General features: G+C 44.3%; 1 protein-coding gene across 8 annotated transcripts in view; it reads left to right on the plus strand.

Moving 5' to 3' along the window:
* LOC118507665 (furin-like protease 2) overlaps positions 1–25,855 on the plus strand; it is a 191,770-nt gene that overhangs the window by 62,707 nt on the left and 103,208 nt on the right. Inside the window, exon 1 of one of the 8 annotated variants that reach the window (XM_036046448.1) lies at positions 13,504–13,525. The exons of the other annotated variants lie outside the window; for them this stretch is intronic. The gene's annotated coding sequence lies outside the window, so the exon portion shown is untranslated. Of the gene's footprint in view, positions 1–13,503; positions 13,526–25,855 lie in introns of those variants that run through there. 8 annotated transcript variants of the gene reach the window in all.

Consider the following 25,855-nt stretch of genomic DNA (forward strand, 5'->3'; position numbering starts at 1 on the left):
TATGGTTGCATATTTAAATTTGTTGACAAACGATGCACATATTCCTCGGTGCTATTCTCTGTAATTTTACACGCTTTAAAGGCGTTTGATAGTTGTAGTAATTATTGTGTAGTGTAGCTCAGGTTCTTGGGTATTTAATAGAAGTTAAAGATATTTCAATGTTATTCTGTTTTCAGACCATCATTCAGCTTTTTTTATTGTGAAGATTTCTGTGAAGCTTTATAAGAACAGAACTCAGCAAAGAAATCCTTTTCTGAGCAATTTGTAGGCAAAAGCTAGCAAGGACAAACCAAAATAGATTTTTGCTCACCAAGGCAGACTGTTCTAACCCCCGCCCGTTTGCTGTCCAGACGCCCGACACGAAATTGTACTGCGGACAGAATAAAAATAGATCAATTGAAAGTCTGTGCTGAGTTGCTCGTCTGCTACTCTTAGCTCTTGCTGGCACTTTGAAGGAAATGATGGAGAATAAGAAAAACTCCAAACAATACCATGTGTGAGATCGTAACTTATTCAAACGGCCAAACAAGTAAACTCCTGCGTGTAGGTAGGTAGAAACTACAACAAACCACACCAATCGAGAAAGTATGATGGGGAAGGAAAAGAATAACAGTAAACAATGCGAATGAGAAATAAGTGTTTTCAATTATGTGTGCGAAGAAACGGTCCTGTTTTGAATGTTCTGTGATCTGTGGATCTGAACTTCCAAAAGTGGTTAAAAAGAGAGACCGTAGCCCGAATTATAAATAGAGCGAACCGTGCCGATCAACTTGCTCCCACCGCAGCGTTCTGTTGTGTTGTGGCTAGAGAAGCTCATACATACTCCATTTTTTATAGCAGTGGAAACAAAAAAAACTAGCAGAAACCATTGGCATTGAACCGGAAATCGATAACGCACCCAACTTTCCGGCTAGCTGATGATAGCATTGCGTTCCGGTTCAATAAAACACGATTATAGACCTACTACTACTACTACTACTACTACTGTTGCTAGTACTACTACTACAACTTCCACCAATACTATCACTAGTTTTACAACTACACTATTGCAAACTTCTGTAACTACCAGGACCGTCACCCCTGTTGCTGTTACCCCCACTACGCCATTGTCGACGCTCTACCCCAAAGTGTCATAAAATGGCGCCCCCGGGGTTCTCCGTTCGGCCGCCTTCCCAGAAGTGGTACGATCGTGGAAATTTATTTTATGACTCCATCTTTTTCGGAAGTTTCCATCATCCGCAGAAAACGCTGCCAACGTCGTCCGAGGACCAACTCTACGAAGCACGGCGGAAACATTCGTCCGATCGTTTGATGATTTACCGTCAAGCAAACCCTCAGCAGAAGAGAACAAAAAAAAAATAGAACAAACTGTCGATAAAAAAAGGATATACGAGCTTTCTTTCTTTCTCGTGCTCTTTTTGCCCTCCCCCCCCCTCCCCCAATTTTTCGAAATTTGGAAGCAAACGAGCACGAGACGAGATGATAGTTACTTCCGTCAGAGTGTTTTACGATCGGCTGGGCAGAAGTTTGTCTTTATACGTGTTCCATCAGTTTTCCCTTTCGGTTTGCGTTTGACTCGGTGTTGGGTTTTCTTCTTTTTCTTTTTTGTTTGGACGAATGTTAATACAATGTGGACGACTTGTGACCATCGGGCATGCTTTGATTGGGTCATGGTTCTTTGGTTAGAAGATGACCTGGTCGAGAATGTTTCCAGTCCGCAAGTTGTTGGGAGAGGTTAGTGAATGTTCAGGACAGTGAGATGGTTCGATACGGCAGAATAGCAATATAACTTCATAATTATTTGGATTATTTTGTGTACATTATTACGAGAAACTAGTTTTCCATTAAATTGACAAAAACATCCTCAAAACCCGTGCTTTTCATTGTTATGATATTCAAAAGAAATTAACTCATAATACATGTTAACCTCGAAGGCAAAAGCAAGTCTTTCCTAGAATTAATGATTCTTCTGTTGTTTTGACTACTGGAAGCCGTAACAGGGATCTGTTGTTGATGATTTGCTGCAACACAAACACTGAGCTACATTTTGAACCTTGTTTGCGACTTATAGGCAGAAACATCTTCACTACCAAAAGCAAGATTAAGCCATCGAAGCTGGTTTCGATCTACGATCAATTTGTGGCCTTTGTTTTGATTCAGAGTTTTATAAAGGTTATTGTTGTTCTTTCTAGACCTTTTAAAGCTAATTGGAATTCTAAGATATAGGAGGTGTGAAAGCTTTCATAAAAAAAGAATAAACGTCTCTGTTTTTGTTGGTGCTTTGTTTAAACCTTGATGTTTATGATGATGAGTATGGTGGATTTTGTTCATATCTTCTGAACTGTTCAAATGAATGAGCTGTGTGAAGAAGGCATGCTTGTAGAATATCTTTAAATTGTCCAATTTTTTTAATGCAAAATCCAGCTATGGTCCCATGTTTTGAAGTGTAATGTGCCCTTCAATGTCACCTGATATTATTAATTTTGCTCTCATTCTTTCTGCTGTGCCAGCTGAATCCCAACATCAACACTTAATCATTAGCAAAACGAAATCTATTTGTGCAAACAAGTGGCATTGCATGCAGCAAAAAATACCCAACCTAATGCTTCCCAAACGAACCATAACTTTTGTCAACACTACTCATTCTTGACTTATGGGAACAACTTCCCATTATGGTGGATGGGTTTTGTTCAGTACGGAACGATCGCGTGTGTTGGTTGGATCCGCTAACCCAACGCTTCGAAACGAACTGTAAATCAAACATAATGAATGCATAAAGGAAGGCGCCTACCATAAACGTTTGCCGCAGTTGTATTAATACAAAAACCGCACGCCGAAGACTTTTTTCTTCCTGTCGCCGCCAAAGAAGGGGCTTTTAACAGCATGGCAAGAAAGGCTCTCAAGACTTCTATCAAAAAACCTTTACAGCACGCTGTGTTCCAAGGCACCGTTGCTGGATAATGGTTGGATAATGGTGGAAAGCTAACCCACCCGTACCGGGCGCGCGTTAGTCGCGAAAGCGAAACTGCAACGAATGCATATACCGTTGACCCTTGCCAACACCAACGTTTGTCACAGCCGTCGGTACCTCACCGCGCTTGTGTGGCAACTCGAACGGTTGCGGTAAGCAGCAGCGCGTATTGCGCGAGTTGTGTTGCGATGCAGTTTAGCACGCGAGCGCATGGTGACATTGTGACGATGGTGCCACCACCGAGCACCGAATCACAAAGATACGGTACAAATCGAGGCCAACAATGTCGCTCGATTGTCGCAAGGCCACCCTGTCGTTATGCAATATGTGTTTGGTGGTAAGCTTTGATGTTTGGCTGCAGAAGGATGGTTGGATGGATGGGAGATTGTATGGTTGTGGGACGTGATAGATTTTTGATTTTATTAAATCATGTCATGTTGCAAGGACTAAAATAACTGCGATGCGATACGAACAGAGTTAGATCTAGGTGCAGTCAGCACTACACTTCCTATCGTCTGTGATGCTTTCAAACCGTGATTTTAATTTAATGATCTACCTTAAGCGCCCTCGGCTCAGCATAAAAAAGAGGAATAGATAGATTGAGCTTCATCAGCAGGCTGTAGCGCATTACAATGTTGTTTTGCCTGCTTGTTTTCATAGTCAATGGACGAATGGGTACGGTGAAGATGTCTCGCTGCGACGGGCTATTGAAAGCCCCATGTACTCATGCATACTTGACCGGCGAAGCTCGTAAGCTTACCCTCTTCACGATTAACAGGACAGCAGACCGAGGCGTTGCAAGCGTTGCAGTCGATTTGCATCACGTTTGCAATAGGGAAGGTTCAACGCATTTTTTTGCTCTCTCTCTGTCTCTCTGTCTCTCTTTCCCTTCATACGACAACTTTGATTTCTCGGGCCTCCATCAACGCAAGTGTTTTTATCGACTGCAGAGTATAGCATGACCTACCTTACAGTTTTACAAACTGCCCTCAGACTCACACGCGCGCATTTGAATGAGTGACTAGGCAATGAGAAGTGATCGTTGCGACGTAGATAGAAGAAGGGTGTAGTTTAGTCTAGCGTGTGATGTGTTGGCATGCGTTGCACACCGGGCCGGGGTTTGGGTGCAGCGTTGGAAAGAGTGTAATGTCGGCACAAGCGAAACAATCCACCATATGAAGGTGGTCGTGGTCCCTGCTGCACCGGTGCACCATGTTATGCATTCGATGTTGGTCATCGCCAGGTGTGCTTTTTTATGTTTAGCTGTTGACATGGAATGAAAATGACTTTATTTCCTTGCAGTACACGTGACACGGTCGTAGATTTGTAATCAACCGAAAGAAGCCTGAATGGTACTCAATCTATCTTATAAAGGAAAACAGAAAAGGAGCGATTGACAGATGGCAATTACGTCAGAGGAGCTATGCGGCGGGAGTGGTTGATGGTGACCGTAATTAGGAACATTTCACTGTAATTAGCAATACTAAACTAAACTGTTGTGAGAAGCTATATCATTTCTAAATATTTGAGGCGAACATGAAAACAATCAGCTTTACGGCCGTCAATACGTTGAACTTGATGAAGCTTGATGGAGCTGAAGTTATTTTGTTATAATAATGATACAAAATTAATTATACTTTAGTACAAAAATGTTATGAACAACAAATAGCACAGTTCTATAGGAATGATTCAGTACCATTTGATTGTGGTGAAGTCTGTTTTATAAGGAAATGGCACAGCCACACTAAAGCATCACCAAGGCATTAGAATAATCCAATTCATTTGTCCACTCCGGATGTGCCATGATGATAGACATTCATCCACCGCACGATCAGCCTAGGTGAAAATCAATCTCAAGCTCAATAAAAGAGATCGAACTCTAGGCTCAAAGCTAAACGCGATATTGGAGCTTTTGTGACGTGGCTAGCGATGCAACTTTTTCCAAAACTATCCTCCTCCCAACGTAGTCCTATCAATTGTTGACGATCGAAATCGGGTGTCCATTTTTACCTATTTTAGTGTACCGGGTACCGGTTTGGGTAGTCCATCCGTTTCGAAGACGAATCCCTCCGGACGGGACGAAAAGCTGCTCATTTGAAGCTTGATCCAATTTCCATCGCTGATGTGTAGTTTGGTTGTCCGTGATCCGGCCACAATGGACGACTGTGTCCAACGGTGCTAAAGCTGCCGTGCCGATCGAGATGATGAGCAAACAGCAGCATCATCCGAGCTTGATGACGATAGCTTGATGATGAAAAAATGTATACACTCCACGGTACCGCAGACGTAAATGAACAGCCATTGCTCTGTGATTTGCTGCACACACACTGGGACAACCGTTGACCGTGCTGTTTATTTCCCTAGTGGCAGGGAGAGTGGCAGAAAAAAGCATTGCAGTCGGAATTTGCTTCCAGTGTGAGCGATGTGAAGCACGCAGAATGTACTGTATGTTCGCAATAGAGTGTCATATGGCATAAAGTGGGCAAGGGTGATCACGCGTTCGTGTATTCGCCAGGTTAAGCCAAACCGTTGGACCATGCGGTGGCAGTAAACGAACGTAAATTCGTTTGCAAATATAGATTAGATTGGGAATTGGTGTGTCACAGGTTCGATGCTTGATCGGGACGAATTTCGTTGCACTCGGTATGATCATCGTCCACGGCTCTGTGACGTGTTTATTGAAAGCAAATGGCGACCGAATTCGTTTACGCATTGATTTATGCGATATGTCTGCTGATTGTATAGCAAACCTTAGGTTTGCGAGATCGCTTGACTTGTGGTAGGTGCTTTAATGACGGTCAAAGCACGACCTTGAAGAAGGAATACCTTCAGCGTTATGCCTTTAATATTATCGAACAATTTACAAGAAAGTGGAACATCGCATGCAAAAATGATTATCACCTTTGGCGCCCGCTTCGGAACCCATCGGCCCGATCGCTGATCAAACTCTCCTTCAACCTCGTAAAATGTTACGATGTCAATTGACAAACAGCACCGTGACACACTTTGGTCCTTTACTGCACAGGAAGTCAATTGAAAGCGAAAACGCCGTGTGACGCACACGGCACAAAAATGTGTCAAAATTGTTACAATCGCGCTGAAATGTTGGTCCATCATTCGTAATTCAATTAACACCAATGAAGTGAAAATCCAACAGTCGGGGTTATTCCTTCGGTCACCGCGGTCTCATTCGTCGATCGTTCCACTTTTAAATGTGCTCCATATAGGGGCGTTTTTTTGCCCCCCTCGTAGAGAATAACAGTTTTTGTCTGCTTTCGATCAATAATCTGAGATGAGTGGGTGAGTAATTTGTCATCCGGGAAACAAGAGATAGGAAAAATTCTTCCATTAAATTCCGGTTCTGCACGGGGAATGTTGGTAGCGCTGGAGAGAGAGAAAAAAATGGTGAAGCTTAATTTCAATTTTTATTTCTCCCCGGCATGTTTTAATATTTCCGTACTAATTTCCGCACGGCAGACAAGGTGAACTGCTGGAACTGCTTAACTGGTACAGTGTTAAAGTGTACGGTAAAGATACTCCCGTGCAAGCACTCCTCAGCTGTATGTTGAAGGAATTTATTTCTTAAATGCTTTGCAGAAAACATGCTCCGGAATATGTTATTTAGTCTTTCTGCCTACATGTACGTTCGCGCACGTTAACAAGCGCAAATATTTTATTCCGGTGGCGCTCCGAAACAATGCAGCAATCGGATAAGGTATAGCTAATTTGCATTCCCTGCGTTTGCTGGTACGTTGTTCGCGCGGCGAAGCTTTACTGGTGGTGCAGTGTTTTCATTCTCGTTTGCCTGGGTGCTTGAACCAAGAGCTCAGAATCATATGATATCTATTTGATTGTGAGAATAAGAAGTATGTTTTTGTTAACGAAAATCTAGTTTTTGCTCCACAAAATGAAAAAACGCAATTAATTCAGTTAAGCTTACTTAATGTTATCGTTTACCTTTGTATTATTCTTCAATAGTTTTAGCAGTGAAGCATAAATATTGCCTTATAACAAAGGTACTTAAAAGCGTGCAAACAGTATGGAAATTAAATAAACGAAGAAACAAAAAATCGATTCCCAAAACGATAATTTGAGAAGCGTGACTTGAGTCTCAATGTGCCACGACGAATCACAATAAGCCGATCGATTGTTACTGCGCCTCGTATCGGTTATTTTCAACACATGAGCTTCTTGTAGGTTAAAATAATTTATTATCTATTCTTTATTTATTATCTTTTATTTTTACGAATTTAATCTGCTAAATCAATAAAATTTCGAACATCAGCGGCAAGCTTTCGCACATTTGCTAATTAATTAACTGGCTATCTCTAGTTAATAGTATCATCTAGCGATCGATTTCAAACATGCATGAGCAAGTTGTTCATCGATTAACACTTAAATAATCAAAAAAACAATCCGATCAGCGAGCAATCGGGTCAGTCAGATCAGTTTTACAAATTCTTCTCATAAGCATGCCCCGATTTAGCTGCCATCGGTTTTTTGTTCGCTATCGGAGCGCTTTTTCGATATCGGTTTTATCTCTCATACGTGTTGACCCTCCCAACGGAATTCTAATGAGATTGAACGAGATTGTTAACATATTCCCACCGAGCAATCTAAATAGAGCTCTAACAACAGAGCAACTCATGCTTGCGTTGTTTATTGTGTTGCCGTGATCGCATGAGACGAAGCTAATTGATTCAAGCAAGTACGAGAAGGAGCACCAAGAATAGCTCCGCATGTGATTTAAAAACTGAGTAAGATTGTTTGTATGCAAGGACTTTCTGCAATAAAAATAAAGGTAAAATAACTGGTTTGTCTCATCTAAATAAAACCCAAAATTAGAACCAAATAGCATCGCCCAACACGCAACGCGTCAAATCGTAACAAACGCCACTGAAAGTGAAAATAAAATTTCACCTTTGCCAGTGCGCTTTTTCCCGGAAAAAAAAAAGAAACTTCCTCCAGGGCATCCACCAGAGTACTCCACCAGCAGTACGATTACGACCGACCTGTTCATCAACACTCTATTTATTGCACATCTTTTTCCACCGAACCGGTGTGCCGCCACACGAAATTTCTCGCATTCGACCCGCCAAAACCCCGAGAACACATACTTATGCTGACGGGCCGTAAAATCGCAAAAATCTAATTATTCTTCTTATCGTCGTTCTTTTTTTTTTTGTCGGTTTCGTGGTAATTGCTGAACGCAACCGAAAGCGCCTATTGTATCTTCCGCCAAAACTGCTGCTGCTGCTGCGGCTGCTGGATATGTATTGTCCCTTTTGTGGATGCTCGCGCGCGCGCACGCTTGCCCCCTGTATGTATGCATGTATGCGAAAGAATCAGAGGGTGAAACGAGGCAGCCCTTCAGGCTTCGCGTGCCCGTTTGCCGAATGAGAAAACATAATTAAGCCGCTGCTTTTCCGACCCAGTGCGGCCGCTTTTCGAACCGGATCGGAGTGGATTCTTTCGGGGCGTGCTTTTTTTCCCCCTCTCTTTTCAGATCCTCCCGGCCGGTGTGCAATTTGGTGGAGTGGTGCGCCTGCACACTGATATCTCAAGGCGATATTAATTAACCAAACTTTCGGTGGTGTGTTCGGTAACTGTGCAAACATCATCTTTCTTTGACCCGATGTCTTGCTGTGTGTGTGTGAGTGTGTTGCGATCCCTGCGAGCGATTCCAAAATGTCATCCACCGTTCCCGATAGGAACGACACACGATTCGTCGTTTCGTGGAGGCTCAAATTAAATTACTATCTTTATCTAAATTATGACATTAAATCACATTAAGCTAACAGGACGAGTTGTCCTCCGGGAGACACATCGTTCACATGTCAAGCTGAGGGATGTTTGTGGACCAACACATGGCCCTCGGAAAAAGCGTTGTCAAAGCGCTAGACTTGATAAAGAAAAACTATGTTTTATGTGCGATTGGCATTAGTTATCACCTGCTCAGGTTTCTGGTCTTCAATGCAGTGTACGGACCAAATATTGAACAAAGATTCTAGCTGCCAGCTTTTTCTCTACTTTCGCTGATCCAGCGTAATAATTGAACGCGTGCTAATTAAGTTGGTTCATCCTTTCGAGGAACCACCTGGGAGCAGATTGCCCTCCCACGGACGACCTGCGGCGGGAGAGTTACAGATTGCCATTACCTTTCCCCGATTCCGTGATACGAAAATGGAAATAAATATTACCTAATTTACAAGCTACGCTCCGGGTCCTGTGCTCCGGGTCGGGCCCACTGTCCTTTGCTTGTCAAGAGAGCAAATAAAAATCAAAAAACCGGAACGACGGACCCAATTCCTAGAGATAAGCGAAGGCGAATGAATCTCGCTGCCCGTAATCTTATTTCCTCTCGCTCTGGACAAAGTGGTGCAATGGTGTGCTGGTTTACGGTTGGTTGGACCCTGCATGACCGCACCGCGCATCCCGGATCGAGCGACGACTGTTGTCCCTTCGCGGTCCGTTTCAATCTTCAGCTCATCACGCCCCAAACCAAACCCCGGGGAGACATTGCTCTCCCATTGTGTTTGTGTGTGTGTATGATTGTGGCTGAATTGCTGCTGCTGCTCAAACTGGCCCCGAGCGGAAGTGGAAAAATGTATGATAAATTTAATTAACATACATTTATCAGCGGCACCAGAAGAGAGAGAGCTCCACTGCTCGGAAAGAAAGAACACCCAGCGGATGTGAAGCTGCTCAGTTTGCGTGCGTGTGTGTGTGTGTGTGCTGATGCTTAATGGTAACATCCGATGGCGCCCGATGTCCGACCTTCAGTATGACAACCGAACAGCCGAGTCCTAGATTTCCCCGAAGACCGATGGGTGCCAGAAAAATTACCTCAGTGGCCACTGTGCGAACCGGGCAGCGGCGCCTTCAGGGTGATGCCCCTTGCGGTAGTTGCAATGAGCATTTTCTTCCTTTTTGTTTTCGGTCACACACAGTGTGACCTTTTTCGTCGCCAGTGGCCACTTGGCCATCGCTAAGCAACAGTTCCTCGGCGCTGTTTGCGTGTTGGTTGTAGCTTCCGAGTGTGTGTGGAATTTCCCTGGTGAGATTGGTTTGGAAGGGACATTTTATCACGAGACCGGCACTAGACGTGGAGGGTCAAATTTTTAATCAAGTGATTTATTGGATTTGACGCACGGTTGGTGAAATGGTTCTGGCAACACACGTCACGCGTCGGGTTTGTTTGCAGAGGTGGTGAAAAATTGGATTCGAAATGTTGTGGATCATTTTATCCATCAATGTGTTTGAATGGTTTTGTACGAGGAGAAGGTAGCGATGGTTGATTGTTTTGAACATACTGCTCAAGTGTTTGATATCAAGTTGAGCTAGTTTATCATTCTAAAACGTTCATTTTTACTTATTACTACTTTTACAAAATTTACTTACTTATCAGGCGCTGCAACCGCTTTGCGGTTTTGGTCTGCTGCAACAATCCTCGATACTGCTCACGGTTTAGCGCCGTCGTCTGCCAATCTGTCATCCCGGCCGTTCTGGCGGACGCATCAACGCCATCACTCCATCTCAATTCGGGCCTATCACGCCTCCTCTGTCCGTGTCCGTGCGCTGTCGTCCGGTGTCATTCTCATGACGTGACCAGCCTACCGGAGCCTGGCGAGTCCAATTCGCGGTGAGATCATCTTACAGCTCATCATTATAGCGGCTCCTCCATTGTCCTTCCATACACATACGGGGCAAAAAATCCTTCTGAGCATCTTTCTCTCGAACGCGGCCAAGAGGGTTTCGTCAGCTTTGGACAGAGTCCATGTCTCAGAGGCGTATGTGAGTACTGGGACTATAAATGTTCTGTACAGTACCAGCTTCGTCCGTCGCGACAGGTATTTAGAGTGGAGAAGTTTCCTCAGGCTGTAGTATGACCGGTTGGCAGCCAGCACCTTTGCGCGTAACTCAACATCAATGTTGTTGTCGGTGCTGGCTTTTGACCCCAGATAGGTGAAGTTTTTTTTAATTGAATATAAAATATTGATGTCATCATTTATTAAACATTTCCAGTAAATAAGCTTTTTTGTAAATTTGTTGTACTTTTAATAAATAATTTGTACAACCATTCATGCGTTCTACAACAACAAAAAAGATACCCTGCAAAAGCGTGTAATTAAAAACCAAGTTTTTCGCTCGCTCGATCGCAGTTAATCGCATATATGTAAAGCTGCAAAAAGTTTTACGCCACTGTCGGCTACTTGCCACCAATAATCGATGTTCAAAAGTAGCCCAAGGCTAAAACCGTTTTATCCTGCATTGCCATACCCAGCGCATTTTAAACGCAAAAAACCCCATTTTTTCCAGTATATTACTAAACGATGGAAGAAACCCCAAAAAATAAACCTCAACGTTCATTCCTTTTGCTTTCAAGGTTCGCTCGGAAGATAAAAACAAAAACCCCGAACTGTAGCTTCGACACGCGGGAAAAACCACCATAAAACGATATGCAACAACGTACGCACCGAAGAAAGGGACAGGCTACGTTTTTTACGACACGGCACTTAATTTAGAGGCGATAGGCATGGATGCAAATTTTCTAACGAGCCACGAAAACTATTGCGCTGTGTGGGCAGGAGTTGCCGTTTGCCGACGCTGAGCTGATCCAATCGATTCCACTGGCACTGGTTCGGTTTTGGTTTTTATTGTACCAAAAAACCATAACATTTTTGTATTGGGGCGAGTGGTGATGATCTATAGTTGGCTCGGTGACCGTACAATAAAAAAATCTGACTCCCAACAGCCTGCAGCTCCGTGTGGCGCGAGGGCCAAGCGGAAGTCTTTTTGCCCCGTCACGTCACACCGTGATTGGATTGAACAAAGGCAGATGCTCCCAATTCTTGCCGTAGGATGAACATTATTCCCGCAGCTTAATGTAATGGAAAGTTTGATGCCATGCACCATATTTGCATCCTGCTTTTCCCGGGGATGCCTCACGTCCGATGCAGTTTGGCGATATTGTGTGTCTGTGTGTATGTGTGTGTATTGGGTTTAATATATTTCCCAAAAATAGTAAATATTGCGCCGGCACCCACGGCAGCACCGTTCCTTAATCGTTCAACCTAACGATGCACCAACTAGGCGCAGATCCATCGTATTCCATACCTTCCGGCTGGCTACCGGCCTTCTGCCCATGTATCATCTATGAAAGCTTCCGGTGGGAGAACCTGGCCGGCCGGTGCTCTGCTCCCTTTGCTATCCAATTCCGGCAGGATGCACCACCATCTAACTTGTGGCACACGCAGATAAGAGAGTGTGCAGTACAGGGGGAAGAAAAAACGAGGAAAACCTTCCTCCTGAAAACGGAACGGATGGCAACCAAAGAAAACAAAAAAAAAAATGCCTGTACTCACATCACCACGAGTGTACCACCGTACACGAGCGCTGGTGAGAGAGTAAGGCGTACAGAAAAAAAAATGGTGGGCAAAAAATTGCGATCGAGGCCACTGCAAGAAAAGCTACATTCTCGGCCGGAAGCGTAGTTGGGCAGGAATTTTCCAAAAAGGAGGGAGAAAAATAGGATGCACCCGAAACGCTTGTGTGCACGTTGCTAGCGCCATTTACTGTGCAAGACATGTGCGGTATGTATGTGAGTGGTTGTACGTATGTATGGAATCGTAGTGCACATACCAGAAAGTGGGTCAATCGTGTGGCGGTGGCAAAGCTCATCCCGATGGGAAGCTCAAGAGTTGTCTTCGTCCGTGAGCGTGAACACACACACACGGGCACAAGGGTGTCTGAGCATGTTTGTGGAAAGGCGATGACGGTGAGTAGAATTTATTCGCCTGTATCCTGTAGCCGGTCGGGTTTTTTGTGTGTGTGTGTGTGTGCATGTGCCGTTCTCTTGCGTCGTTGCTTGTCCTGTCTATAGGTTCATCGCGTACATTCGAATGCGATTTTCCATCATCACTATCGATATTGATGCTGCTGCTGCCGTTGTTGTCGGTACACTCCCGTTTCGCTACATTTCAATCCCGCCCGGTTTTGGTCTGGCCGCGTGGGAACCGACGTACCGTTCCAGAGATGCCGGAAAGCATTTCACTATTAGCAGCGTGATCGAGAGGCACTTTTTTGCTTCAATGCGCCAGCGGTGAATGATTCTGCGGGAAGAAGTTTTTGCCAAACGTAGATCATCCCTGTTCGGTTTCCAGTCGAGCCCGCTGGCTGGCCTTCCTTCTTGCGCTCACTAGTGCTAGGACTCATACAAACATATGCTCTGAAGGGAGTGACGGTACGTCCGCGCCACTCGGAACACTTCATGTTGAAAATCTAATAAAATTTGTTCATTTTCTATCTATCAGAGTTTTTTCTCCTTCTTTGGTGCACTCGAGTGTACCGTTTCTGTGGTGATGTTTGTGCTCGGTTAGAAGCGGTAGGATGTAGCTGGGATAGGGCTGATGTTTTTTTGCTTTTCTAAATACTGTAACACATGAATTTTCTTCTCTAACTGCTGCTTTTTACAAACCACTTCCGGCTGATATGAAGACCAGGGTTCTATGGCCAATGATGGCTGGAGTAGACACTGACATGTTGGAGCTGATTGTAAGAGAATTTGTGGCATTTATGTTCTACGTTATGTACCTTTGGCCCTTAGAGATAATTTAGTTAGTTTTATTTATTTTAAGCAGCTAGAGTAGGGCTTAAAATGTCCTGTTGATGTTTTATGATGCATTAAATAGTACCTCAACACAATAATCTAATCAATGCAAGAGATCTTATTTTGTAAGTAGAAACATGTTTGGTTATAAAATTTTAAATGTTTGCTCTCAATCATCCATTTCATTTTAAACATTTAAACATGTTTGCTCACTTGAATTCTTCCTCCAAAAAATCTTCAACATCCTCCCTTCCAAGAAGTCTTCCCTTAAACCAAGCCACCAAGAAGCAATCCCTTAAGCGCGACACTCCGGCAAGAGACCGGCCAAAAGAGCCATCGCTTGAGTGGTGAAAGAAGAAAATGGTATTTTCAATTTTCCCTCTCATTGATTCAGTTTTCCCTTTGATGATTGAAGGCAAATTAATAGGTTGCTTGCTTTCGATGCCTGCAAGCAGCACCGCCTGGAACCCAAGCGCTTCGCACTGTATCACCCGATAGGAAAACAAACGAAACGACAGGAAAACCCTTTCAGCTCTTTTGCACCCCGTCGCCTGACAATGGACAAAGGGGGGGGGGGTGGAGGGGGGGGGCTTTTGGGGGAGAGAGGGGGAGGTTTGTGCAAGAGATCAGAGCAGCAAAAGACCCAAACCATCCGACAAATGAAGTGGAAATTTTCGCATAAAAGTCGTCGCCGGGAGCAAATGCAGATGCACTAGACAAATACTGGGCGGCACACTGAAGTATACATAAAGCGTACCTTTAGAAGTAGAAAGGAGAATCTTTCAAATAAAGAAGGGCTGGGAAGTGCTTTTTTTCTCCCTGCACTTCATCCCACCTAGATCTTCGGAAAGCTTTCTTCGTACGCAAAACATTTCCCGCTAAAAAGGTGAGACAAAAGTTGTTCGGCCTGTGAAACCTGAGCAGATAAGGATGGCAGGCGAGTGTTCGAGACGCAGTTTCGTACCATTCCGGTTCCGTGCTGTTTTTCGTGCATGCAGGGCGAGTTTGTTTTTAATTTCAACAATGCCAAACCTGTTCGAGTGAAGATAGACTGTGTGTGTGTGTGTGTGTGTAGGTAGATGGAAATTGAATAAAACAAAGGTCAAAAAAATGAACCATCGTCCTTTTAGCCTCGTTTGTATTTATATTGAGCAAAACTGAAGGAAAAACGGCGATAGCAAAAAACAGGGCCAAGCAAGGCTTCGTATTTCCCGTGAAGCGCGCCCGTTGCTCTCGAGTGGGTGAACGCTGCCCGGGTTGATTGTGCTGGACGGGTTTGTGTTTCTTTTTGTCTTGCTCTTTCCAGCTGGGTCTTCCGTACCTGTGAAGCTACGTTGGCAAAGAAGCGACGAAGCAAAGGTAAACTAACCGAGCAGAAGAAGAAAAAAAATAGTCCGAAAACACTATGCAGATCTTTTAACGAGACAACCGAAAATGGGATGTACAAATTGATGCCTGTGCTCTCAGTTTCCAGCGCTCGTCGGTGTTGTATGATCACTGTGGACCGGTGTTGTCCATCGGTGCTTCCACTGAGGCTAATCTTCGCCGACAAAAATGGACAAAAAAGTGGGTCGAATTGACAGCACAAGGATAGTAGTGCATTTTAAGTGTCTTGGGAGAAGCAGTTCCAGTAGTGTTCCAGTACGGTGTGCTTAGCTACAAAGGATAAATTGGAAGCAATTCATGCGAAAGAATAGGAGCAACCTCAGAGAAGTGTTCGCTTAATTTGCGATAAGGGGTTTTGTTTTTTGTGAGTGTGAGCGTTCTATCGCTAGGTTTTGTCTCATCATCACTATTTTTTCTATCCGTTGGTTATGCACAAGAGGGGTTGTTTTTTTTTTGTTAGTTGGTTTTATAGAGTTTTTCATGTACGAAACCACACTGAACTTCACTATGGTCCAACAGGTAACAGGAAAGGGGAAGGAATAAATTGTGGTGGTGTTTGGATGGTAGAATTGATCGAGAGAAATTTAAAAGTAGAGTTACTTACCTTTGAGCAATGTTGAAGATGCATGCTTCTTAAATACTTTAAATTGTGATTTGGTATCTTGATCTTGTAGGGCATTTCTCAGGGCCTGATCTGGCCATAGAGTTGTTTTGTTTTCCTTTTGCGATCTTTTAATGATGACGATTTTAATTGAATAAAAGAGAAAATCTAATTCGCCATTTTTTTTAAATAGAATACATTGTAATTACACGTCGAATACCAAACAGAAGCTTCGATTTGATATGTTTTAAGTTAAATATGTTAAACTTCGGCTTTGATTTATAGACACATGGGATAGCAGCCTCACTTCATGAAAATGTGCCAACTGTATGAAACGTTACTTTATCACAAAGTTTGAAAGCCCCCGACCAACAGTTCCAATAGACACACACGTTCCACCAGCGTATAGAAAGAATCGACCACAGTCGGCAATCTGGTCGTACGGTTCGTAAGTGAACCATGCAACTCATGGAGAAAGTTTATATGCTGTAAGCGAATTGAAAAAGCATCCAACCCCCAGCACCAACGAGGGTAATGAAAAGCGATCCACTAGCCGCTAGGTAGATCAGTGTTACCCACCCGAGATGGGTCGCTCGAACTTCTCGGCGGGTTGGTTTGCTGCACTGACTTTGTGCAGTTCGAACAAATATTGTTCCGCATGCGGGCAGTTTAGTCAGTAGATTACATTACGGAATGCGGTTCTTATTACGTATCGCTGCTTCGACTGCGATGAACAACTTTTCTGGCGATCATTAAAAGAGCATCCACGTCCCTGTGTTCCATTCGCTTCAGAGCGGGTACGGGACGAAGACTGTTGAAGTATTGTTATGAGATGTCAATAAAAGGTTATAGCTTGCGCAAATAAGGCTCGGATATTAGCAACGGTTCAAAACTACACAAACAGGATACAGGATACGGCTCGAAGCGATTCGCGTAAGGCCCGAAAAATTTGTAAAAGCAAATCGTAACATGATAGAGGTCGCCGTCCGGACGGGGGTCGGGTAGCAGGAACAAGTATTGCTACACAACATGATTGATGTCCTTTTTAGTGGCGGCAGGGCGTCGGCCAAACAACGGCCATTACATCGGTTGGAAAATCATTCCCCAGTATGAATGATGTTGCCAGAGTGTGTTTCTCGCAAGTGATGCTTGCCATTTTGCTCGGAATTGATTTTCCACTTCCGATTATCCTGGCGGATGATGAAGTCAAACACGGTGATTGACTGGCTTTTCCACTCGTTCGCTCGCCGCAAGATGATGCAGCAGCAACTTTCGACGGTGGCACAAAGTGTGTGAAATGAAAAGCAGTTTTAAATTGCTTGGGCTGGCTAGAACCGTTCCATCTCCCCCTCTCGTGGGGGAAGAAGATAATTTAAAATCGATTATTCCTTGACCTGCTTTGAGCAAACGATTGATTTGTGGGGGGTTTTCTGTGTATTTTTTTCCTTCCTTTTGTTGTCTCATTATTTCCGGGCCATCTAGCTGGAAGAGAGTAGCAAACGATCTAATGGGGATGAAAGAAAGCTTTCCGAGGGCGCATTAACCTATTTGTGACAGGTTAACCGACGCCTAGTTACGGATATGTTTGAATTGCTTTATTTGCATATTTGTAAAGAGGTTTGTCATGTGAAGGCAGTACTTGCAAGGAAATAAATTGCGAATATTTAATTTATTTATTTAAATAAGACGTTAAATATGAGCAAATCAAATGTAAGTTGCTGATTGCAAGCAATCGATTTGTCGTTGCTTGCGAACCCTCTCACCGATTGATTTATTTGAATAGCACGCTACAGTTGCTCATTTCCCAAACTGGATTACATACAGTCAAGCTTTAAGCTATGGAAAAGTCGCCGTAGTTTTGTGAACTTTCTCATAAGCAGCACAAACTCAAACCCTATGTCACCAACACGCCCGAGGGTAAACTTTTAGCATATCGGCAACACCTTACTGCACAGGTTCTCGAAAAACAACATACTTTGCATCAGGTTATATGGCGAAACTTTTCGTATATCGTTCTGCGCCACCGGACACGTTGTGACGGGAAAATTGGCTCTACCCAGAGACTCCCGAGTGCACTGCGTATCGGAGATCGAACAGGGTCATTCGCTGTTCCATGCGACACCGAAGCTGCTGCTGCTGCTGCTGCAGTCAATCCTTTTGCCGATTAGAAACTTTATCCAATCAAACTTTCGCTGATCGCGACCGTACAGAACCATCCGCAGCCGTAGAACCACACCTTTCGAGTGCAATCCGAATGGAGCTGATGGTGGGTGGTGGTGACCGGTGCGAGCAATATGCATACAGTGTTTGGCACGTCGATATCCGGGCGAAAGTGTACATTTCACCCTGACAGCGTACGTTCGATTTCTAGTTATAGAATAGTTTCTGGTGAAAGTTTGCCGTATTTTCTAACCGTAGTCGTCTACCGCACAATCGTGCCGCTCGTTGGCGCACTGTACGGTGTGATAAGCAATGATGGATTTTCTAGCTGCTTTCAGTCGTTCCCAGTATGCCGATCGCTCCAAGTACACAACACAGGCACTGAATAGGCGGCAGTGACATGCATGCGTGCGTGTGTGTGTGTTTCCCCCCCATTTTTTTGAAGAAACACATTCCACCATCAAGCATTTTGGATTTCGACTAAATAATAGGGAAAATCCTTTGCCAAATCCCTCCTTGGCAAATCCTTGACGAAGGTACAGGATTAGGTCGGAATGAAATCTCGTTCCTTTCCTTTTTTGCTGTTGCTCACCGCATCAACCCCACCGTGCAGGTTCCCTGTGTCATGCGGTGTAGTGGTCTGTTTTACTTTATCGAAAGGATTTGTGATTCGAATCAAACACGTACCGGGTTTTTTTTTTGTTTGTTTCTCCAGCTCCCAGTGCTCCAGCTACTAGTGGGAAGAAGGAGCATACAAACCACTCAACGTTAGTTTGGCAGGTGGCAAACGGATGACATTTCGGCCAAAGTCCCAGGCCAATTCTTTCCAATTCATTCTCATCTCGATTGACATGGATGGCGTTACACGAAATCAGCTTTACCACGGCTGGCGTTGGGTTTTCGCTCCGATGAATGTGTCGGAGTTTGCTTTAGCCTCGACAAGATATTCGTCTCCCGGGGAGCGCTCGCAACTCGTGGGAGCTTAGGCGCGACTCGGCCATCATTCACGTCGGCCGCCTGAAAGATGTTCAATATTTTTTGGTGCGTTCCCGCCGAAATTGGGAAGACGTATCCAATTTGATTCTCTCGGCGTGTTTGACACCCGTCCAGTGAGTTAAAAAATTCGTTCCGTGGTAGGAAATGGTTTTGTAGCAAATTGTTTTGTTTTTCCTGGAGCAAGAGTCGATCGCATGGTTTTATTAACAAACCATCTTTAAGCATAGTGAGCTTCACTGACTGAGAGTCCGCACACACATTTGTACTTGCTTCTTGTTTTGCCCACTTACGAGCGGAACTTTTCAGACAGGATAATGTCGGAGGTTGCGTCCGTGATGTGGCACTCTCTGTAACGAGACAAAAGCCACCAACCGAGCTCACCAGAATCTACTGCGAAGTGGAAACGGTACGCGGTACAATGTCAATATAATACACACATCATAACATTCAATCCAAACGAAGCAACGTCAGGCTCCGAATGACAGCTTTCCGAAGTGCTTGTCTGTTCAGAGGATGTGAAGCTACCACCGCGCGATGCTCACTGAAGCAACGATATCGGACGGTTCGGTGGTTCGGTTCGGTTCGGTATCGACACCACTAGACAGACACAACAGGCAGCTAGATAGGTATACGGCATCGTTGGGCGTAAAAAGGGGACTCTCCCAAGAGTCGGCGGGAACGGGGAAATAAAATTGTTTGCCTGACGCACCAAACTCGTACACACTCACATATTGGAGTGAGACATTGATTGAATTGAGAGTTCAAAAAATCGTCCGACGCTTGAAACCACGAGCACGTCCGGTCGATGATGGTTCTATCTTTTTGTACTGTCAAGTATTTTTGAAACCACCGTTGCTCGCGCTGTGTGTCTGACACTTGGGTGTCAACTTCACCTCATTAGATGCTGTTTCTTTCCCCCGGAAGGGATTCAGTGTTTTGTTATAAGTGAGGTGTTCTTAAATTTTCCCTCAAGGCAAATAAGATGTCTCTAGCAAGAAACAAAAGAAATATTTATTGTATGATAAACTTCTAACAGTTCGTCAGCGCTCTTTTTTATGATAGTGGTATATTTCTGTGCAGTAATGCATTTTCCTGCCAACTTTTTATACTTGAACCATTCCCTCCTTGGATCGTTTTCCTTTTGGCAGTCAAAACCAGCATGTTCAAATTTAAATGAAACTAGAATCGAGACCTTTTTATGAATATTATCCTGAAAGTGTTTAGCACACCAAGAGTGTGGGGCAGGACGTTGAAAGCAGTGAGGGAGGAAAATAAAATATTATGATAAAGCTGCTCTAACCAACGCCACCGTCATGATGCTACTGAGCATCCGGCCAAGACACATTCGTTCCCATCTTTGAGGTGGTTACCGACCGCAAAAGGCCACTATCAATCATCTAACGATGACTAATGGTAGAAAGATGTCTCATCCTATCTGCGGACGGTGGCGGTGGCGCAGCACACGCTGTTTGCACGGAATATCCTGAAGGATGTAGAATGATGGACGAAACACATAACCAAGGCAATAGGTAGATTTACGCGAAGCGTCTTGCAGGAAGCGTCGTTTTTTTTTTTTTGGTCTGTAGTTCGTCCTCTCGAGTCTCCAGTTCCTGTCACCGTTCGTTTCACAGAAAGGAAAACCATGAAAATCTAATGGAACGGCAACGGTGCCATACCTACACGTGCTTGTTAAAAAAAGGTAAAGGAAACACATATACATCAATGAAATGGGGAAGAGTTTGTACCTAAACTCATACAAATACACACACAACCAACACTACCGTAGTATCGGTCGGTTCCAGATGGTGCATCTGTACGTATGAATAATGTTCGCTGGCCGGAAAAACCGGGCCGAGTTTTACCTTCCGTCCGGTGTCCGGGCACGCTCACCGTATGTAATGTGTGAAGAATAATAGAGATGATTTGATGATCGAATGCGGGCAAGAAGTGTAGGAAGTGTCCCCGGTTTTGTTGACTTTCCGTCATGTCGGTTGACCACAGCAAGACGGATGCCCATATGCATCCGCTGCGCCAGATGTTTGACCACTTCTCGTGGCACACTCTTCTCGCTCCTTGCGTGTGACCGCACCGGGTATCGTTATGATGAACATGTGTGCCGGAAGGTGGACCAGTCGGCTGCTGCTAGTGCTGCTGTACGGTAAGCTCGAGACGGCCGGTCATTTGTTATGTAATTGGACAGTTGATTTCCGTCAAACTGTCAATTACCGTCGAGTGGGGAGTTTATTAATATTTACTTTCTGTCCCTGGCTTCCATCAGAGTTTTTTTTCTGGATCGAGGTTGGGGCGTGGAAGGACGTAGTGATGCGGGTTAATAAGGATGGAGAGGATGAGATATGTGTGAAGAATAAACACACGAAGAAAGAGTTCCATTGACAAGGTAAAGCAAAAATAATGGTGACATTTCTCGAGAAGGGAATGATGGTAGAATGACCATTAATGGTAATAAATTTGCTATCATCATACAATGAATGTGTATGAGGTCTAATGGCCGTACTGTTCACTGTTCAAAACTACAATAAAAAGAGAAAAGTGTAATTTAAGTATAAGTACTCCAGTGTTTTATCAAGAGCGAGTACAGAAACGAGTGATACAATGATATCCCAGTTGTCTACGTTATAGCCAATGTTGACTAAATTATTCTCAACGTGGCAAGTTGAGCTGTACGTCTCTCAGCAGGGTGTTTGAATACATTACCTCCGACTATCGACTACTGCTCGTTCGAACATCACTCACTCGAACGTCAAAGCGTTTGAACGGGTTGTGTCTTCAATATTTGATATCAAACAAGAAGCAACCTAACCCGCGTGGCACTCGCCTTTTTTTTGTGAGTCATTCCCCGGGTGTCTCGTCCTATCAATATCTTGTTTTTCTGTCGATTTGCCTGACGTGCTTTTGTGGCACCGGAAGCACCTTCCGTAGCGTGCTCGTCGATATACGCCTCCCTTACGGCAGTATCACCTTTCATCCGAGCGAAAGCCAGTTGCAGCTTCTTTTTGCGGAGTGTCTTTTCGGTGTGCAAAATACTTTAGGGGGGCTACACAGTGCTGACACAGTTATCTTGTAGCTGATGGTGATCCTGTGTGCAAAAAATAACCCCCTTGTTGGTGCCGTTGTTTCGGGTGGTGTTCAAGCTCCCATTATTTCCCCCCCCCCCCCCCCCCCCCCCCAGTTCAGGAACGAATTATGATCGCTGACATGCGGTAAGAAAAGAGGCCAGCATTATCGTCATCATCGTGCGCTTCTATCACCATCATCACCACCCTCTACGGTGTGCACGTTTGCATGCATTTGACGTTAAATATGAAGCCGGTTGTCGCTTCTTGGTGCTTGCAGAAGATAGTGGTGCCAAAAGCACAACTCCATCAAACCTGTCGATGGTGGCCCGGCAGTGACATTCAGCGGGAACGGAAATTAAATGGCAAACAATCGAACCCTGTCCCGTTGTGCACGGGTGAGAGTGATAATGCTTTTGAATAAATCACTCTTACGTCCGGAGGATTTGGATATGCATCGATTGGTTTGTTTGCTGTCACGAAAGTGAGTGATCGCAACGCAACCGATTGAATAAATTATTTGTGTCGGATAAATACGCACGAATTGGGAGGGGGAAAAAATACGCCCGATGGAGTTGTTCCGGATTGGACGCGTTGGATTTTCTGGTTCAAGAGATGGTTGAATAATAAAGTATAAGTTTAAAATTTGTTTGAAGGTTTTGTAGTAATGCTGAAAAATTTGGGTGAAACAATTTTAAAGGACAGGCAATTCAGTGTAAGCCTTCTATTACTGCATCCCGACCCAGTTCATCATTTAAAATCCACCAAAATCTAGGTCCTGGTGGGGACCAAACATCAGCTCAGTGCATACGAAAGCTTCCCGTAATGTGGTAATGTGGCAGGTTAGAAAAAGGTGCTTTGCACTATTACAAATTGTCGTTGCGCGTCGCAAAAACGTGTCCTAGTTCCACGTTCAACAGCGCGTGTGTGTGTCCGTGTGTCTAAGTGCCGTACATAAAGTAACCTGTGCATGGTCTTATCTTCAGCGACCCGTTGCTGGCTTCATTCCCTTTTCTTCGAAGGATTTTCCCCTGACCTTCATGGCCAACGGTTGAACGGCTACAGTCTGACCGTAGCCGGACCAAACATCGGTCGTCCTGTGTGTTGGGTCACACTGATGAACATTATCCTTTTCTCCTCCTTTTTTTTTTGCTCGCTGCGCCCTCAGGGCCAAAGCTTCGACGAAGCCGATGACACATGGGGTCACGCAGGGAAAGGGGCATCACTTCATGTGCTTTATGGGGCGTAGCAATGGTCGTATGTGAGCAAATCGACAGCCAAAGTAGGAACCAACCAAAAAGAGAAAAAAAACGCGCCCGAGATATATCCTTCAAGCTGCGCAACCTTCCATTTCATGTGGTGGAACAGCGCAAACACAAAAAATGGAAACACATTCTGCATTTAAGGCGTGAGCGGATTTTTTTGTTGTTGCTTCTGCCTGGCAGGCAGAAAGCACGCTGCAGATCATCTATCACGGCAAAGCGAGCTGCTGCTTCGGGCAGGGCAGCGGTCGGTTTTTGGAAAGCAAAATGGAAAATGGTCGCCTGCCATATGTTTACTTTATCCCCGTCGGCGCATAAGTTAGCTTCCCGGGGTTCCACCCAGTTCGACTGGTATCCAGCGGGTCCTCTCGCCCGGGGAGTTTTTTTTCTAACCGCGTCCTGGAAATCGGAATCCTGCATAGCTCCTGAAGTGATTTTTACTTCTGCCCTTTTGCCCTTGATTAATCATTCAAAGTGGCATTTTCTTTTTCACCCAGCCTCGGATACGTACTCCCACGTTTGGCCGCATTCGTTTGACCAAATGGAAGACAATGCGATGTCGGTTGTTGATTTGTTTTTTTTGTTCACCATCTAGAAAGAAAGTAAGTCGTTACTTGGCCTCCAACATCCAACTGAGCGCCCGGGTGGTCCTCCCAAACCCTCCTACCCCTCGCTTTCCCTCCCAAGCACAATCCCCTTCAATCATACGGTCCGTGAGTTTTCCCTATTGTTCCAAGAAAAGGGCAGTAAATGGCTTGCTGCTTTTCAACGGTCGGTTTGCGATCGGCTTCCACAGGTGAAAAACGCCATTGTTTTTTTCCCCCCTGTGTGTGTGTGTGTGGGCCCTTCACTTATGCCCACTGCTGTCCTTTTTTTTTCTCTGCTTCCCGGTAGAAATGGGTAGCTTTCGGGATTTTATTGGCCGGACAAGGTTGGATTGTGATTGGGAGCCGAAGTTGCCATGCCATGACACACCGACTGTTTTCACGCTGCCGCTCATGTCAATACGAAGAACGGTAATAATGTGGGCTGGTGTTTTTTCGGGAAAATGGGCGGATGGTTTTGTTATTTTAACATCCCAGCTTATCTAAGCCCGGGTTGGATCGCTCAAAGTGGACGGGTTCTAATGCGCTGCTAGCCTTTCGGTTCTGTTAGGTTCTGTTGGGACAGAGAGAGAGAGAGAGAGACAGAGAGAGAGGAAAAAAAAGGGATGCTTTCAAGTAAATGTGTTTTTACAGTTGTATTGTATGTGTGCGAGAAAAATGTGTTTGTGTCTGGAGTTCGCTATTTTGTTGTTGTTGCTGTTGCTGGTCGCAGCTACTTCTGTAGTAAATGTACATCAAAAACAAGAATATTTTCACCATTTTGGTTGAGTGTTTCCAAGAAACGGCTGCTAATAATTGATACTGGTTTCCGATGGTTTGGTGTTGGTAGGGTGACTTCTCTTTTTTTTTTTTGCTATTAGAAATCATTCCGTGCGTAGAAGCGAGTGCCAAAAGGGACAGGATGTTAAGCTGTAACCGGAACGATAAAGGTGTGAAAAAAGGGTCAGTTGAATGCTGTTCCGGTAACGCAGCAGACTATTTGTGGGGGGCCATAAGTGGTGTAGGGACCGGATTAAAACAGATTACCGAATGCTAAGTAATGCAAAGTATTAAAAGGGTCGCTCATAATGTCACTTAACTGTTGTCAGTGTGTTCTTTCTTTTTTTCGCTACAAATCACGTTTAATGTACGGAAGCGTACAAGTTGTAAAGTTATGTTATAAATATCTTTATGAAGAAAAAGCTGAGATTCTTGTACAAAAAATAGCGTAACAGTAGTTTAGTAGTGTTCTTCTACTGCAAGTAAATTCTTAATTTCCTTCACCAGTTTTTGAGCGCTTATTACACAACTTTTATGTTGCTATTCTGGAGAATCCTTTCAAAGCAAAGGTCCACCATCTCTGTTTTTATTTCGTTGTTTAATCTACTTAAGGTTTCACAAGCAATTTAAAGCAACAGTTAAAACAACTCCGGCAAGCACTTGTAAAATTATGCGTGCGTTCCCAGTGATACAATGATGGGATGAATGAAACAACCTACACAAAATACACCACGATTTTGTGGAGCATGGCATGGAAATAGCTTTTCGCCCGAAATACACACCACAAATAGCTTTTTTTTAAATGATCCGAATGGATTTTTTTGGTGAACAAACTCTGCTTTGCTATGGTAAAGCACTAGCAACTCATGGAAACGCATGGTACTTCGTGGAAGAATTAAAAGCCCACAATTGTGTGTTGAGCAGCTCTAATATTTCTTAGGAAGAATTATTTCCGCATGTGCATGTGTGTGTGTTCAGAACTCACTCTCACTCGCAATGAGTTTTGAAGAGTATTTAAAATTTGCTAATGCACTCATAATGATTCACATGGATTTAAACGTAACGTTTGCTGGTCGGTAAAAAAGTTAGTCATTCGAAGAAATACGGTAAATTACCTGCCAGAAACAGTTGTCGTTGTGCAGCTCGTCGTTCTAATTGTGTGTGCTCGTACTATTCATAGCTTTTATATTGGTTGTCGCGTTTGTTTTTTTATTTAGCTCCCATCCGAGCGAGGTCACCATTTTCTTCGCCCGGAGCTACCCCAAGCTACCATTAATTACCATTAGATCAGGCGCAGAAGTTTGCCCCCTCAAAGGAAGCGGCGGAAGCTCAGTGGGAAGAAGAAACCGTCCGCTGTACTGACGCTGTTAGATTTGTGTTGCCACGTTACAGTGTCTCATCCGGGGATGTCCTTGGCAGGTGTGGTGCGTGT

The sequence above is a fragment of the Anopheles stephensi genome, chromosome 2 (genome assembly GCF_013141755.1).
Source record: "Anopheles stephensi strain Indian chromosome 2, UCI_ANSTEP_V1.0, whole genome shotgun sequence".
Classification (NCBI taxonomy): Eukaryota; Metazoa; Arthropoda; class Insecta; order Diptera; family Culicidae; genus Anopheles; species Anopheles stephensi.